The sequence below is a fragment of the Acanthopagrus latus genome, chromosome 6, assembly GCF_904848185.1.
Source record: "Acanthopagrus latus isolate v.2019 chromosome 6, fAcaLat1.1, whole genome shotgun sequence".
NCBI classification, from domain to species: Eukaryota; Metazoa; Chordata; class Actinopteri; order Spariformes; family Sparidae; genus Acanthopagrus; species Acanthopagrus latus.
Window position 1 is genome coordinate 979,428 of NC_051044.1, and position 15,348 is coordinate 994,775.

A 15,348-nucleotide genomic window follows, 5' to 3' on the forward strand; every position below is an offset into this window, starting at 1 on the left:
GCGAACGCACAATACTGTAAAGTGCTTTTCGGTGCTCTCTGCACAAAGGCTGTGTATAAATGCAGTCCATGTGCCATTCACCATGACCCCACTTTACACTCAGACTATTACAGATCCTGCACCCTCACTGGGACGACTGCGTGTTAAGTGCCTTGCTTGTAGGCACCCGAGCAGCAGCTATGGGTGGAGGGAAGTGTTTTCACTTGACCACCAGGATCGGAGGCAGCGACCCTCCATCAGAGCTCCGCTTCTCAACACAGACGCCAGAAAAATTGTGTCGGGTCGGTTTAGTCTTAATCTTCGAGGTTTCCAGGGGTAGAAAACTTCAGACTTTTACAATCTGCTGATTTTTCCTCCAGAACCACCAGGACTGTTTTTAGTACAATATGTCTTCTGTTGGATGGATTGCAGCAACATGCTGCCTGCCTCAGTAACATCCCGTCCTCACACCTGAGTGACTGAACAGGTTTGTGACTCCCAAAACAACGTGACCCGTTCAGTGAAACGGCGTCTGGTTCTGAAAACTGTTATGTCACGTTCAGGAGAAGATCCTGGTGTCATATTTGCATCTTAAAGCTTCTGTAAGACATTAATACTGACGCTTTGGGATTGTAGGTCGGGTCGAACACATCAGTATCTGACGAGTTGAGACTCAAGTCTCTTACCAACAGGAGCGTTACGTAACATAACATCAGTTCAGTGAGTTACGATTAGATGCTTCAGCAGCATGAAGGAGGTGAAGGTCCTGCGTCTCTTCTGTTCACCTCCAGCCAACTTCACATTTCTTTACGTAACGTTTTCAGTATTATCTCGTAACAACGCTGCTCTGGTTACATTCAGTGATGATCAGGAAAACCTCATGGTTCCACTTAGATTACCTGTTTTTGTCGCTGCAAACACTCAGTGTGTTTACATGCACAGCTTAGTCGGATTACAGCTACAGTTTGACTATGCTGTTCAATCAGACAACTGCAATTATTCGAGTATACATGCTGGTCAGAAAATTGGATTACTGGCTGAAGCATGTCACACCCCGGTACGCTAGGTGGCGCTGTACCCATTTCAACTAGATAGATACACTTTATTAATCCCAAGCTGGGAAATTTTGAAAACTAGTGGTAACAGAAACACCTCTGGCTGACCTCTTTACCTCACCAGTTGCCTCGGCATTCGAGAAAGATGGTGTACGAAGAGCGAGACGAAGCTACATCTTTGTACACTTTGTATATGGTGAACATGATAATTACACAAACTAGATGCACAATGTTGCTCTTACTCGTGGTGATCTCAGAGGAAAGATGCTGCCGTCCTTCTACTTCCAGCTCACGGCCCCGGGGAAAAAAATCTCAAGCCTGCGCAGAACGCAAAAATCTGATCTGATGTGATGGAGCGTAAACATGCAGGAGTCATGAGACTATCAATCAAATAATCTGGGTGTTTTAATCCGACTATGAGAAATCCGATCCAGTCCAATTTTAGTCAGACTAAGGTGTATACATGCATCTTAAAAATCTGAGGACGAGCAACAGCTGAGCACAATCTGTCTGTTTTTTAATTTTCCAAAATCCAAACTCTGTGTTTCTGGAGCCTGCGGCTGCCAGCGTGAGGTGTCGTGGAGTCCTGAGAGGTGAACATGAACCACGCTGCCGCTGGAAGACCAGAAATCCATTACAGGACAAAAAAAACATGAGGCTTTTATCACAAAGAAGGATTTTTATGAATTCACAGAACACTTAGTCGAGCTTTTATATCCAATCAAGCCTCATTACATGCAGCGCTCAGATGCACAGGCACATATAAAACCACTCCAGGTCCCGTCAGCGCGTCCGACAAGCCAGAATGAGCGAAGGCAGCTGGGTTAACTAATACATGAGGCTTTCACTTCACAGAGATACAGATTTACTTTCTGCTGCAGAGAAAAGAACTCAGTTACCTTTTATAATGTTCATTAAAGTTAAATGTCAGATTTAATTGTATTCTAAGTGTAACTGATCAGCTCGATCTTGTTTGGCTGTTGCATCAATTAAAGTGGTGAAATTAAAAAGTACACGAGTTCCTCTGAAGTGTGGAGAGAAGAAGTAACGAGAAAGTACCTGAGCTAACTAACTAACCAACTAACTAACTAACTAACTAACTAACTAACTAACTAAAAGTACTCAGTTACTTTCCCTCACACACACACACACACACACACAGGATCAATGTCCTCATCATAACTGCGTGCAGGAGGAGGTAAATAAACATATTGATCTATCTGCTCGTGATTAGAGCGCGAGCCTTCACAGACACGAATAGACTGTGAGGGGGGAGGAGGTGAGGAGGTAAGGAGGTGAGGAGAGGGAGGAGGTGAGGAGGGGAGGAGGTGAGGAGAGGGAGGAGGTGAGGAGGGGAGGAGAGGGAGGAGGTGAGGAGGGGAGGAGGTGAGGAGAGGGAGGAGGTGAGGAGAGGGAGGAGGTGAGGAGGTGAGGAGGGGAGGAGGGGAGGAGAGGGAGGAGGTAAGGAGAGGGAGGAGGTGAGGAGGTAAGGAGAGGGAGGAGGGGAGGAGGGGAGGAGGTAAGGAGAGGGAGGAGGGGAGGAGGTGAGGAGGGGAGGAGAGGGAGGAGGTGAGGAGGGGAGGAGGGGAGGAGGTAAGGAGAGGGAGGAGGGGAGGAGGGGAGGAGAGGGAGGAGGAGAGGAGGGGAGGAGGTGAGGAGGGGAGGAGGTGAGGAGGGGAGGAGAGGGAGGAGAGGGAGGGGGAGAAACAAGAAAATAAAAGAAATGTGGGAGAGGAGAGAGCAGATCTGGTGAATGAAAGCGGTGGAGAGGTGGAGGGACTGGAAGAAGAAGGGAGCGGGGGGAGGCAGTTTGTGGGTGGAGTAATTCAGAGAATGCGAGGCACTCCCTCCCTCCCTCCCCCCTCCTCCCTCCCTCCCTCCCTCATTCCTCCTCCGGGTGGAAATTCATCCTTCAGGCTGAGCAGCGGACATTTGTGTGGAGCAGCTCGGGCGGACGGGACGTGTTCAGTCAGCAGCAGCAGCCTCTCAGCCCGGTTCGTGGTTCCGTTCCCGGCTGGACCGAGCTGTGGTTCATTACAACACACAGCGACGTGATTTATTTCCTCTTCAGCTCCGAACCGACAGTTCAGTCTGCGGTTCCTGTGGGTTTGTCCCGGTGTGTTCTGCTCTGCTGGGGGATTTGTCCGCTGGTTCGTCTCAAGTCTTCCGCTCGGTGCCGTTTTTTATATTTTCCACCGTGAAGCAGCTTCAGCCTCCGAACTTCAGACAGTCCGCCGCAGCCAGGGAGCGAACCGGACCCGACACCGAGCCGCGACACTATATCTGTCCGCTCGAGTCTGCGGGGAAACGGAAGGAGGAGAAACCGAAGCTCCGCTGTCACCGCCAGCCCGGAGCCTCCACCACCGGAGCCTCCACCACCGGAGCCTCCGACACCGGAGCCTCCGACACCGGAGCCTCCACCACCGGAGCCTCCACCACCGGAGCCTCCGACACCGGAGCCTCCACCACCGGAGCCAGCGGAGGGAGAGGACGATTAAGGCTGAACAAAACGGGCAGGATATAAACGTGCAGGAGATTCTGACGGTCAGTCTGTTTAAATCATGATCTCAGTCCCTCTGTGTGTGTGTGTGTGTGTGTGTGTGTGTGTGTGTGTGTGTGTGTGTGTGTGTGTGTGTGTGTGTGTGTGTGTTGCTGGAAAGAGAAAGTGTGTTCGGGGCAGAAAATCACTCGACTCCCAGAGAAATGTTTACTGTTGGAATATCACACACACACACACACACACACACACACACACACACACACACACACACACACACACACCCCAGTGCAATCTTTGATAACACATCCGGGTTGTGTGTATGTGTGTGTGTGTGTGTGTGTGTGTGTGTGTGTGTGTGTGTGTGTGTGTGTGTGTGTGTCCGGGGTATTTTTAGGAGCTGTGTGTTATTAGCTGCTCGCTGGGCTTCTTATCCAGCTACCGCTCTCCGCCCTGCGCCCTCTCCTTCCTTCCTTCCTTCCTTCCTTCCTTCCCTCCTCACCTCCTTCCCTCGCCTCCTCACTGTGTGTGTGTGTGTGTGTGTGTGTGTCCCGGTGCTCGGACAGCTGAGGCCCCACACACCAGCCTCATTCCTCTGGCCTCAGAACCCGAACAGGTGCCGCGTACCGCCGGGCTGCGGTCCAGCAGAGCGGCCCCGGTGTATTTTGGGGGATGAAGTCTCAGTGTCGTTGCACCCAAACTGAGTCAGTGACCTCATTGTTCTCCATCCTGTGTTTTCTGTCTGTCTCGTGCTGTTGCGTGCCGGTGCGCGTGCTTTCCCTCTCTCGCGCGCGCGCGTGCCAGTGGAAGTAGTTTTACCGTCGCAGCGCGTCAGAGGGGGAGACGCGTCGGGCCGAGGGGGGACACAGACCTCATTAGGAGCAGTAATGAGCCCAATAATCCCGACATGCTGGAGATGAAGGAATTAACAAAATAAGAGCAATCACATCCGGTGGTGGTGGTGACGCGCGGGAGCAGCCTGGAGAGGTGAAGTCAGGATGATCGCACACCTCGTCGTGATTCCGCTCACGTCTGCTTTGCCATGGAGACGTTTGACAGCCTGCCGCGGTCTGGGTACGTCTCCTTTGACCGGGGGACAGGACGGGGAGAGAGGGGGGAGAGAGGAGGGGAGAGGGGAGAGAGGGGGGAGAGAGGGGGGATGAAGTGTCAGAGACAAAACTACAGAAAGCTGAGTAAGGCTGAGTTGAGTTTGAGGAAACACTTGCTGCTGCTGTCGATCAATCGATTAGTTGTCAGTTACACAAACTGTGTTGATCTGAGATTAATCTCTGAGTTCAGATCTGCAGATATCAGAATCCTGAATATCTTCTGTAAACCGATGCGTTCGGATTAAAGTTCTCAACATTTTTAATAATTTTCGTGACATTTTTTGTCCCAAACAGCCGAACGATCACAGAGCGAGCGATCAATAGAAAGTGATCATCAGTGTCTCCAGCTGTGTGATGTTCGTTACTGTTTCTGTGATGATAAATGCTCTGTAGACGTTATTGTTCCCTCATTAGTCATTATTTTTGACATCATCAGAGCGGGACGATTCAAACAGACGGTGTTTGATCCGTTAACGTTCAGTTCTGGCCCGTGTTCTGCTGGTCGACCTGCGTGTTGGTTCTGAATCTGTCAGTTTGTAACGTGAAGGTGTGACGTGGATCATTATCGTCTCTGTTGTTCCCTCAGGCTGAGTTTTTGTCTTCGGTGCTCCTGTGTGACGGGTTTTGTCCGTCAGCAGGAGTCTTACAGTTCTGGCTCCACTACAGAGGTGTCTCTTTTTTTGTTTTTTTTTAGACACTTGGCTGTTGCAACCCGACCTTTGAGGTCCTGGTACTGATTCAGTTCGTGTCTGGCTGCTGTCCTGAGTCTGATTTTCAGAGTTTGTGTAGCAGCGAGTGAAAAATCCCTCACATCTCCTCCAGCGTCGCTCGTTTTAATGTCATTTGATTGTTCAGAAATACTTGGCTGCTGCGTCCCACACGCCCTAAATGAATTAAAGGACTCTGCTTGTTCAGTGATGGGCAATTTGGAGGCTTTTGAGTGGCCCCGCGGGGGCCATTATTCTCCGTCTGAAGCCTGCAGAGGAGGCCTGGAGGTCCACCTATTTTCCTGCTACCCCCACTGGACGTAAATCAATATGTTCTCGGTGCAGCGGGCCGGATCCTCTCCTGGTTCGTTTCTGGTCTCTCCTGCTCTCCTCGGCCCTCGCTGACGTCGACGACCTGCAGCTGAGCACGCTCACTCGTATGTGTGTGTAAACGGGCGTCATGTTGATCGGACCGCCGTGTTCTGTAGACAAGCGAGTCTTTAATCCTCCACACAGAGAACCATGTTTGTTTCCCCCCCGAGCTGCAGGAACCACCTCCACCGCTGCTCAGGGTGTGTGTGTGTGTGTGTGTGTGTGTGTGTGTGTGTGTGTCGGTTTCTACGCCGTGCTGTTAATTTGTTCACTGAGGTGTGTGTGTGTGTGTGTGTGTGTGTGTGTGCTGATTCTGGGTGTGTGTGTGAGTCCACAGTGAGGCGTATAATCCCTGGTACCACCCTGTTGGTCTTGTTCCTGGTATGTCATCATTAATGCTGATCCAAAGCTCAAATGTGACTCAGAATAAAGTTCTGTAGAGCTGCAGAGATGTCCTGACCGCACAGATCTGTGTTGGTCTGGATCAGAACCCAACAAATCATCAGGATTTAAACAGCCACTGATCCTGACTCACAGACGCTGCAGCCCAGATCGCAAAACTGTCACGGTCCAGATCCGGCCCACACTCGATGCGTTCCTCTGGCCCACATACCGTGTGGAATGATGGCGCTCGGGTTGGTCCAGAACCAGTCAAACCAACCAGAACTGGCCAGAATCTGGACCGCAGCTCCCTCTGTTCTGGTGGGCTGGATCAGGCCATCGTCCCACGTGGTATCTGGGTAACAGATCACACTGGTGTGCTGTCAACTGGTGCTGGAGCAACATTAATGTTGATGATCTAAGTCCAACACCGACTTATCAGATGGTGCTGTAACTGTGAACGTGGCTCGTCAGTGTTGATCTCTGCAGTGAAAACTGTGTGAAGATGATGATGGAAGAAAAAAAAGCCACACGTGTTCAGTCGACTTTCCCCCGATGAGAAAAAAAAAACGGATTATAAAACAGATTAGTGTCCCGGGCGGTCGCAGTAAATAACCTCGTCTTGTCTTTTTTGATGAGGATGCACAGCCTGCACACACACACACACACACACGCACACACAGGTGATGTATGTGTGTGTGTTTGCCTGAATGTATTCGTGCATCACCTCCATCACCCTGCGCTGTAACAACACAAAGAGGTGAGAAACACTCTGGATGTTGTTCTCTCTCCCTCTGCAGCGACAAGAGGTCCAGTCTTCAGTGTGTGTGTGTGTGTGTGTGTGTGTGTGTGTGTGTGTTCATCATAATGTTTTCTATCATTTTCACAGAGGAGATCTCTGTGCTAACCTTCAAGGGTTAAGTAAACAGTGTGTGTGTTGTGTGGCTGTGTAGTTCCCCGTGCTGGTGTTTGTGTGTCGGAGCGCCGGCAGCAGCGCCGCTCGCCTCTGAAAGGCTCCTCAGTCTCCAGTAAAAAGATGTGCTGCTCGGCTTAAGAGGTTTAAATTACCTCGAGGAGGCAGCGGAGCCGTTTGTTGCGACCGTCTCTTCAAGGTGATGATCAGCTTAACAGGTATTGAACAGCGCCGCACGAGATGTAACACACACTCTGCGTTGGGCCTGCTGCGTGTTGGAGGAGGAAACAAAGTCAGCGGGTCTGTTCTGTGGTTCCTGTGAGGAAACCCTGGAACGCCACTCTGGTTCTCGTCTTTTACTGCTCAAAGCTTACATAATAGCTGATGTGCTGAGAAGCTTCTGACCCGAGGCGACCCAGAGACGCCCGGTACAGAAATTCAAAGAGCTGCACGTCATTCATGGAGAAGAATTCTGTGGGCTGGATTGTGGTGGTCGGATCCATCCGGTGCTCCGAGCGACTCCAGAAGCAGCACATTAAACAGTCAAGGTAGAATGTGTCTTTGCTCTTCAGCGTGTCGATTTTAACTTGTATTTTCCTTTTTTATTTAAAACACACAGCTATGTTGTTGTCGGACCGCCACATCTGGATCAGTAAACATCAGCAGATGGCAGGTTTTTCCCTCCTTATAAAGATTAGACGTATTTTAATCAACAGCTTGAATTTATCCTGGCGTGTTTCTGCAGGTTCAGATGATATTCACCCACAAAATAAAGATTCAGGAGTTAAATAAAAAAGGAAAACAACCTTCAGAGATTCAACACTCAACAACAAAAGATGGAAATTCAGTTTCTTACTAAGTTTCTGTCCCGTCATCACTAACAACTCAATACATCATCTCTGAGACAGAAAATCAACACTGCCTGTTGGATTTAACCATCAAAACGAAAACTAATTTAGACCGATTTTCGATTAGTGGTCGCCTGCGACTCATCGCCGTCCTAACAGGACGGGTTTTCTTTTTTTTTTTCAGCCCTGAAGAGTTCACAGCTTTGAAATCCATTATTTTTTATCCAGCAACAGCTTCAGTTTGATCCCAGTTTCATCTCGGCAATCAAGATTTTTGTCATAAAGACGGCAGCAGGTTGGAGTCAGACACACTCCTCCTCCTCTGACGGTGTTTCCTTGTCTACGTCTCAGCTCCCCCCTACTCCATAAATCAATACCATCCAAACTAGGATTGAGCTCCTCTGTTATGAAACGCCTTGTGTATCCTCCCTGAGATCAGTCTAATATTTCGCTCCCTGCTTCTCAAACTTCAGCTACAAGTTCAGCTGAGAGATCTGGATAGGCTGTTTTTTTTATTCCTTTTTTATTTTAAAAGCTTTTGGAGAAAGGTTAAAAAACCCTGGATGTGTGCGTGTTGTGGAGTCAGCCTATCACATCAGGAGAAGAGATGTAGATGCCTCACTTTAACCCTCCTGCAGCCTTTCTGGGCTGAAACCGGGTCTGAGGCGCCTCCAGCTGGCGGCTCCTCTGTCGCTGTGAGTCACGATCCTGCCGTGAGTGAAACACCACTTGTCGATGCACATACGGGCACATTTGTCAGAACACGAAAATAAAACAGTCATGGGATGTTTGAAGAGCCCTGCAGGTTTTTTTTAAAGGGTGTGGGCCCCGGTGCTATTCTTAGTAGAAGATAACAACAGAGAACTGGGCTTCTGCTGACGGCGCTGGCTGCCGGATTCAAAGGGTCCAACGGTGTAAACCGGGACAGAGAGCTGAAGTTGGTCTTTTTGCAGTTGTCATGGTTTCAATATGTTTTAAAATAGAGGCCAATAAAAATGTGTAACCGAACAGACAGTCTGCTCTGTGGAGGTTTAATCCATAATGTGCAGTAGATGAGTCAATGGCCTCCGAACAGCTCGCTGCCTCTCTGCCTCCTCTGTTTGCAGAAGCATTTATGCTGTGCTGCTTTTCTTTTGATTGCAATCTACAGTCGCTGCTGTCACGAGCTGTAATTCTTCAGAATACATTTCCTCTGGGTTCCAGCGCTCGGTGTCGAGCCCGTCAGTCTGTCAGAGCTGCTGTTGTTTCCCCCCACGCTGCCGACGAGCCTCCAGCTGCTGCTTTCACTCACCTGTTGGAAGCTAGTCAACGTCACCGAGAGCCCAACAGGACCGCAGAGTCAACAGCAGTAAGTGAGAGCAGATGAGGGACGGGTCTGGATCAGGTTTCACTGGTATCCCAAACCGCACTGTGTTCTTAATCCAGACCCAGTAGTTTAAGTGCCTGAACCGACCAAACAGTGGCAGCGTGACGGCGATGACGTGTCGTTGGTGCGCTGCAACGTCGACCTGTTCAGATGTTCGACGCTTCCTGCTTCCTCCTTTTGAAGCAACGCTGATCATATACGCTAATTATTTTTTTATAACTGATACGGCACCAATACGGAACCTCTACCGTACTGAGAGGGAACACTCTCAGTCCTGACGTGTGAAACTGTACAGAAATACCTCCTGTAGGATTCAGCCGGCTCTCTGATGCAGTGAAGCCGTAATGATTCATTCAAGTCAAAGTGTGTAAATTTGTGCTGCGTCAGTGTTTATGAAAGTTCACACCCATCAGAGTTAATTTAACACTCTCGGTTCTGAACGCTGGCCCGGAGCCACATCAGTCCTGTGAGCCAACAAACAAAGACTCCAATCAACACCTGCCGCTCACCTCGTCTCTGTAACAACGCAGCAGATCACACAGAATGTTTTTATCACAGCAGAGCTCCTGATTTATGAATCATCATCCGTGATCACAATGAATTGATCCTGATTCTACTGGAGGACCGTCGTACGAGTCGTGATGGGGCGGGCGGAGCGGAGGGGGCGGAGGATCGACAGCAGTGTTGTAATGAGAGATCTCTTGATGGACGTGTTTTTTCCTTCCACAGGGAGCTCAGCAGGGCGGATGCTTAATCACAAGTGCGCCCGAACTGGGATTTATTCTTATGGTGACTCATTATACCGCCCAGCAACAGGACTAATCCTCCCTACAGTGTATGTGGGGTTTGAAATCCATCTGACGTGGCAGACATTTCAAAAATTTGAGTTATTGACTGACTGAAACTGTGACCATAAATATCTGCTGCTTCATCAGCAGGTCCTCAAATTAGCAGATTTTTTTAAAGTCATATCCTGCAGCATGATGCTGGCAGCCATAGACGCCAAGTGACACCAAATGTCCATGTTTATACGGTGTGGGAAATCTTTTTTTTTTTTAACTCAAGCTGTGAGAAAGCGTGACAGCGTTGGTGCCATGTGTCTGCAGCTCTGGAGCTGTTACTCTGTTGCTCCTAGTGGCAGTTTGCTGTATAATTGCAGTTGACAAAGCTGTGAAGTGCTGCAGAGGGAGACGCCGCAGCAGCAGGCCGGCCGGGCCATTATGAGCCATCAGTGTAGCTAACTGCTCGGGCCTGGATGTCACTGATAGAGACGCCGTTTTAGTGCCGGAGCTCAAGACTGTGAGCGGATTGTTCTTGTTGTGATGCTCCGTCTCAGCGGGGCGACCTGCAGCTCTGCTCTGCATGTGCTGAACGCAGTTATTGTAGATTAGCTGTTGACACTTCCGCTGTAGCATGAAGATCCAGCTCCATGTTTGTCACCTCCACCACGGAGGTTTCTGTTGGTTGGGTTGTTGCTGACCAGATTTCTGTGGAGCGTGGACGGAGGATTGGGCTTTAATAAATCAGGCTTGTATCGACCAGTGAGAACAGTTTGGTGTGATAATCTGCAGTAATGGGTATGTGAGGTGTGTACCTGGTTTTTTATTCATCTATCCTAGTATTAATGTTTTTATGTTTATATCTATAATTGGCACTGAGAGAGTTGCATCTCAATGACAATGACATTAAAGATCCGTCTATCTGTCGGGTGTTGACTGAGGTATACGCTCTACTGAGCACCATTCTTGTGGAGGGTTGCATTTATAAATGTCTCCCATTTTTGCGTAATCTGCAGAACATTTTGTAGATTCATCAGAATGAAAAATGAAGAACGAAACATTTCCATCGTAGTTTCTTTAAGTCTAGAAACGAAAGATGATGATGATGATGATGATGATGATGATGATGATGATGATGATTGTTTTCACTCCTGGAAACTTTCATAGAGTTTGATAATATCTTGACAAACACTCAACACAAAGACAAAATTCATTTTCTTCCATTTTTGGGCTCGAGCAGCACGACCTCCTCTGAGCTCCCAGAATCCTCTTTGCTTGTCATTACTTAAATCTTTCCTCTGTTGTCCAATCACACGACTTTAAATCATGAAAGAAGCTGATAACACAGCTGTGTGTGTGTGTGTGTGTGTGTGTGTGTGTGTGTGTGTGTGTGTGTGTGTGTGTGTGTGTGTGTGTGTGTGTGTGTGTGAGTCACACCACTGATGTGGTGCAGAGAAAACAGGGTGGCGGTGCAGTCATTAGTTCTGGAGCATTAACTGCTTATCAGTGGACAGTTTTATTAGCCCCCTTGTTTTGGCTGGTTAGCCTTCTGGACATGGAGCCAAATGGCGCTCTTGAGTTGCCCGGTCAACCGTGGAGGAATCCCGCCGCCACGCCAGAACCCTGAACGCTGCGAGAAGAACTGATTGTGATTTGTCTTTGCCACCGACGCAGCAGCCGCACGCTGCGACACGTTCGACGCTCAGTATCCAGAACGACAACATGAAGCCGCCGTGTTGACCTCAAACATTCGGTTCAGTCTTAACGTGAAGGAATTCCCCCACAGCGACCCACATCGTGAAAGAAACAAGTAGAATAGTAAAAATGTGTTTGACATGTTTGGCAGCCGCAGCAGCGAAACAGAAGACCGATCCAGATCCATGGCGAGAGCAGAGTTTCCACTCTGGCGTCGCCCTGTAATGATGTATATTTAGCTCTTTTTAAAGCGCTGGAAACGGACCCACATGTAGAGGCGTGTTGCTCGGTCATCCGTGAAGGAATTCAGCTTCACCACAACAGCCAGAACAGCCTGCTGGTGCCGTCACCATGGAGACTCCTCTGCTATGCCGAACGGGGGTGGTGGGGTCTCCGACAAGGACTTTTATTATGAGGAGTTTTGTTCATTCAGGCCCAGATGAAAGTGCAGACATTCACAACTGTTCGAATAATACTCAGGGTTTTTTTCTTGGCTTCTAGATGGAGAGAGAGAAATGCTGAGTGCTTGTTTTGGCTCATCTGGCATGAAGCATTAAAACACCAAGAACATAAAAGGAGGAAGGAGAAATCTCATCTGACACACGGAGCCGCTGCTTTGAGACTATTTGCACGCTTTGTTATTAAAAATTAATAAGTGCAGAGTCACTGAAAGAACACGAAGCGACAAAACGACACTCAGACTGAAAGCAAACCGAGAGCTTTCATCTGATTCTTTTGTGTGTGTGTGTGTGTGTGTGTGTGTGTGTGTGTGTGTGTGTGTGTGTGTGTGTGTGTGTGTGTGTGTGTGTGTGTGTGTGTGTGTTGTGTTGACTCGGGCAAACAGCTCAGCTTCTCCACCTGGCCGGCAGCTTTTAAAGCGTTGGCGGGAGGCAAATACAGCCGGCCGAGGAAATGAGACATGAGAGAACCTGACATGTTAAATCTAACAGTCAAACACCACCAGGTCCACTTCACACCCACCGTGTGTGTGTGTGTGTGTGTGTGTGTGTGTGTGTGTGTGTGTGTGTGTGTGTGTGTGTGTGTGTGTGTGTGTGTGTGTGGTTGGTCTCAATAGATGACATTGTTCCTGGTGTGGACTCACATACACACACAGTCACACTCTGGCGGCTTACATATATATGTACATTAGGTTGTGTGTACCGACAACACACACACACACACACACTGCCAACTTTAACACAAACAGGAGGGAGGCTTCAGGTTACACACCTTGTACAAGTTGGGACGAGTCAAGAGAATCTGTGAATGGCGACCACAAAATGTTCAAATGTGAGAAGCTGAAAACAGAATTTTCTGTATTTCACAAATTGAAAATAATCACTGTGATGATTCAGTTACCAAAATTGTCACTGATTATTTAATCACAAACCATCAGTTGTTTTATTGTGGAATCTGTCAAATTACTGTTATTCTGTTCCTCAGTGGAAACACTTTGAAATGAGATTTAGTTGCAGCTCCTGATTTTCTCACAGTTTTATTCTTTTCCACCAACAGTCCAAAAACTGAAACTCGTTCAGGAGAAAAGCAGCCGTTCTTCCCTGCAGAGGGACTGTAATGATGAATCAGTTATCAATAACATCGACAAGACTAATTGTTTTAACGCTCGGAGCAATAAAATATCTAAATCACCAAATTACTGGTCAAGTGTGTATTGATTCTTTTCTAACGTGCATTTAAAATCCATAAATCAATGAAATGAGCGGATGATTAGTTGTAATGGAGCCGCTGTGAGACCTCCTGCCCTGTGACGGCGTGAAGTTAACTTCTCTGAGAGAGACTCCCGGCGGCACGCAGCCCGACGCCAAACACCACATGTTTGATTTGATGCACTCTGTGAAACTCCGCCCGCTGCGGCGATGCACCAGGAAGTAAACAGTCAGGGGGGGAAACGTGTCACGGGGCATGAATGCTCATCTCCGAGCCTATTTGCAAATTTGTGTCGGATCAGGATGTCGTGAGTCACCCATTCATCCACCCATTTATCCCTCTATTCATCCACCCACCCATCTATCCACACACTCATCCACCCATCAAGTCATTTATTCACCCCACCCATTCATCCGTCAATCCGTCTTTTATGATGGGCAGTCATTCAAAGGGACGAGAGCTGTCGTCTGCCAACGTGCTGCGATGATTCACGTCCTGGAGAGTGTGTGTGTGTGTGTGTGTGTGTGTGTGTGTGTGTGTGTGTGTGTGTGTGTGTGTGTGGTGGGGGCACTGAGGGTGAGTCTGGGAGTGACAGGTGATGTGGTGGTGGGATGTGTTGATGGATCGGACTGGAGCCTGCAGAAATAATGCACAGAGAGGGGGGAGGGAGAGAGGGGGGAGGCGGGTGAGTTGGAGAGAAACAGGGTTAATAGAAAGCGAGGGAGTGAGTGCAGCTGAGAGAATGAGTGTGTGGGGGGGGAGGGAGGGGCAGTGACAGCAGGAGGCTGGGCGGAGAAGGACAGGTGAGAAGAGGATGGAGGAGCAGTTTACTGCCGGTGAACGTCCTCCAAACGTTCACTCCGACCTCCACTCGCAGCTCTGGACCTCAGAGGGGTGGAGGTGGGGGTGTGTGTGGGCGGAGGGATGGAGGGGTATTGTTTACATAGTTGCCGCTTCAGAGAGCATTACAATTTAATAAAGCGATAATCTTCAAGGGCAAACGGACCGACGGAGCTCACACCCAAATCCCTGCTGTTCACAGCCCAGCAGCAGGACTCCAGCAGCCCTGCAGAGGCCTCACATCTCACTGAGCTGAGCTGAAGTTTGTTTGTTTTTAAAGTTTTATCAAAAATAAGAATCATCTGAATTTGTTATTAGACGACTTTAAAAATATCTTTCCAGAAGTTTTTCTCTCTTTGCACAGACTGCAGACTTCTCTCCACGGAGTTAAGAGAGAACGGCAGCTGGACTCATATTTTTATACGTCGACACATCCACAATAATTGAATTATTATCGAATAGCATCATGAAGATATCCAGATGGAAGGAGCTGCAGTAACTTGTGCCTGACGTGATCATAATGAGGTACTGTGGTGCTGACCGGACCCTCACATCATGTTCTCCACACGTTAAAGTGTTTGTTTAGATCATCCAGCTAATCATGAATCAAGTCTAACAGCCTCGCAGCCCTGTTGACATCTTCCTGCTTCTGATGTGACATGAAGCCTCATCAGTCATTTCAGAACCGGACGTTTGGACCTGCAGTCACTCGTGACCCGTGTTGATGTAATCGTGGAAGTAGCTCGCTGCTAGTTGTTCCTCAGATGATGCTGATTGGTTCAACCACTCAGTGAATATTTTGACGCCTGGACAGTGTCCTTGGAACGCCGTCAGATTATCGACTACTGACTGATTGCAGGAGTCCGTAGACGTGTGAGCGGCTGCAGTATGCGACACGTTCCTCTGAGTATAAATGCACTCCGACCCGTCTGTAACGTTGGATGCTGTTGGCCATTAATCCTGCTGTATTTCAGCGTACGTGTTGATATTTGTGCTGACGGCCGCCTGCAGTTTGTAGAAAATAAGTCTGCAGAGTGCATTATTTAAAAGAAGTAGGCTACACTTCTTCTTCTTCTGCAGAGTTCATTTTCAGACTGACTGAGCTTATTGAAGTGCAGTTTTTTGGTTTTGGGATATAA

General features: G+C 48.6%; 1 protein-coding gene across 1 annotated transcript in view; it reads left to right on the forward strand.

Moving 5' to 3' along the window:
- Window positions 1-2,909: 2,909 nt before the first annotated feature.
- The window catches only part of dag1 (dystroglycan 1), a 50,122-nt gene continuing 37,683 nt past the window's right edge, over window positions 2,910-15,348 (forward strand). The window contains exon 1 of the mRNA XM_037101508.1: window positions 2,910-3,578. The gene's annotated coding sequence lies outside the window, so the exon portion shown is untranslated. The remainder of the gene's footprint in view (window positions 3,579-15,348) is intronic.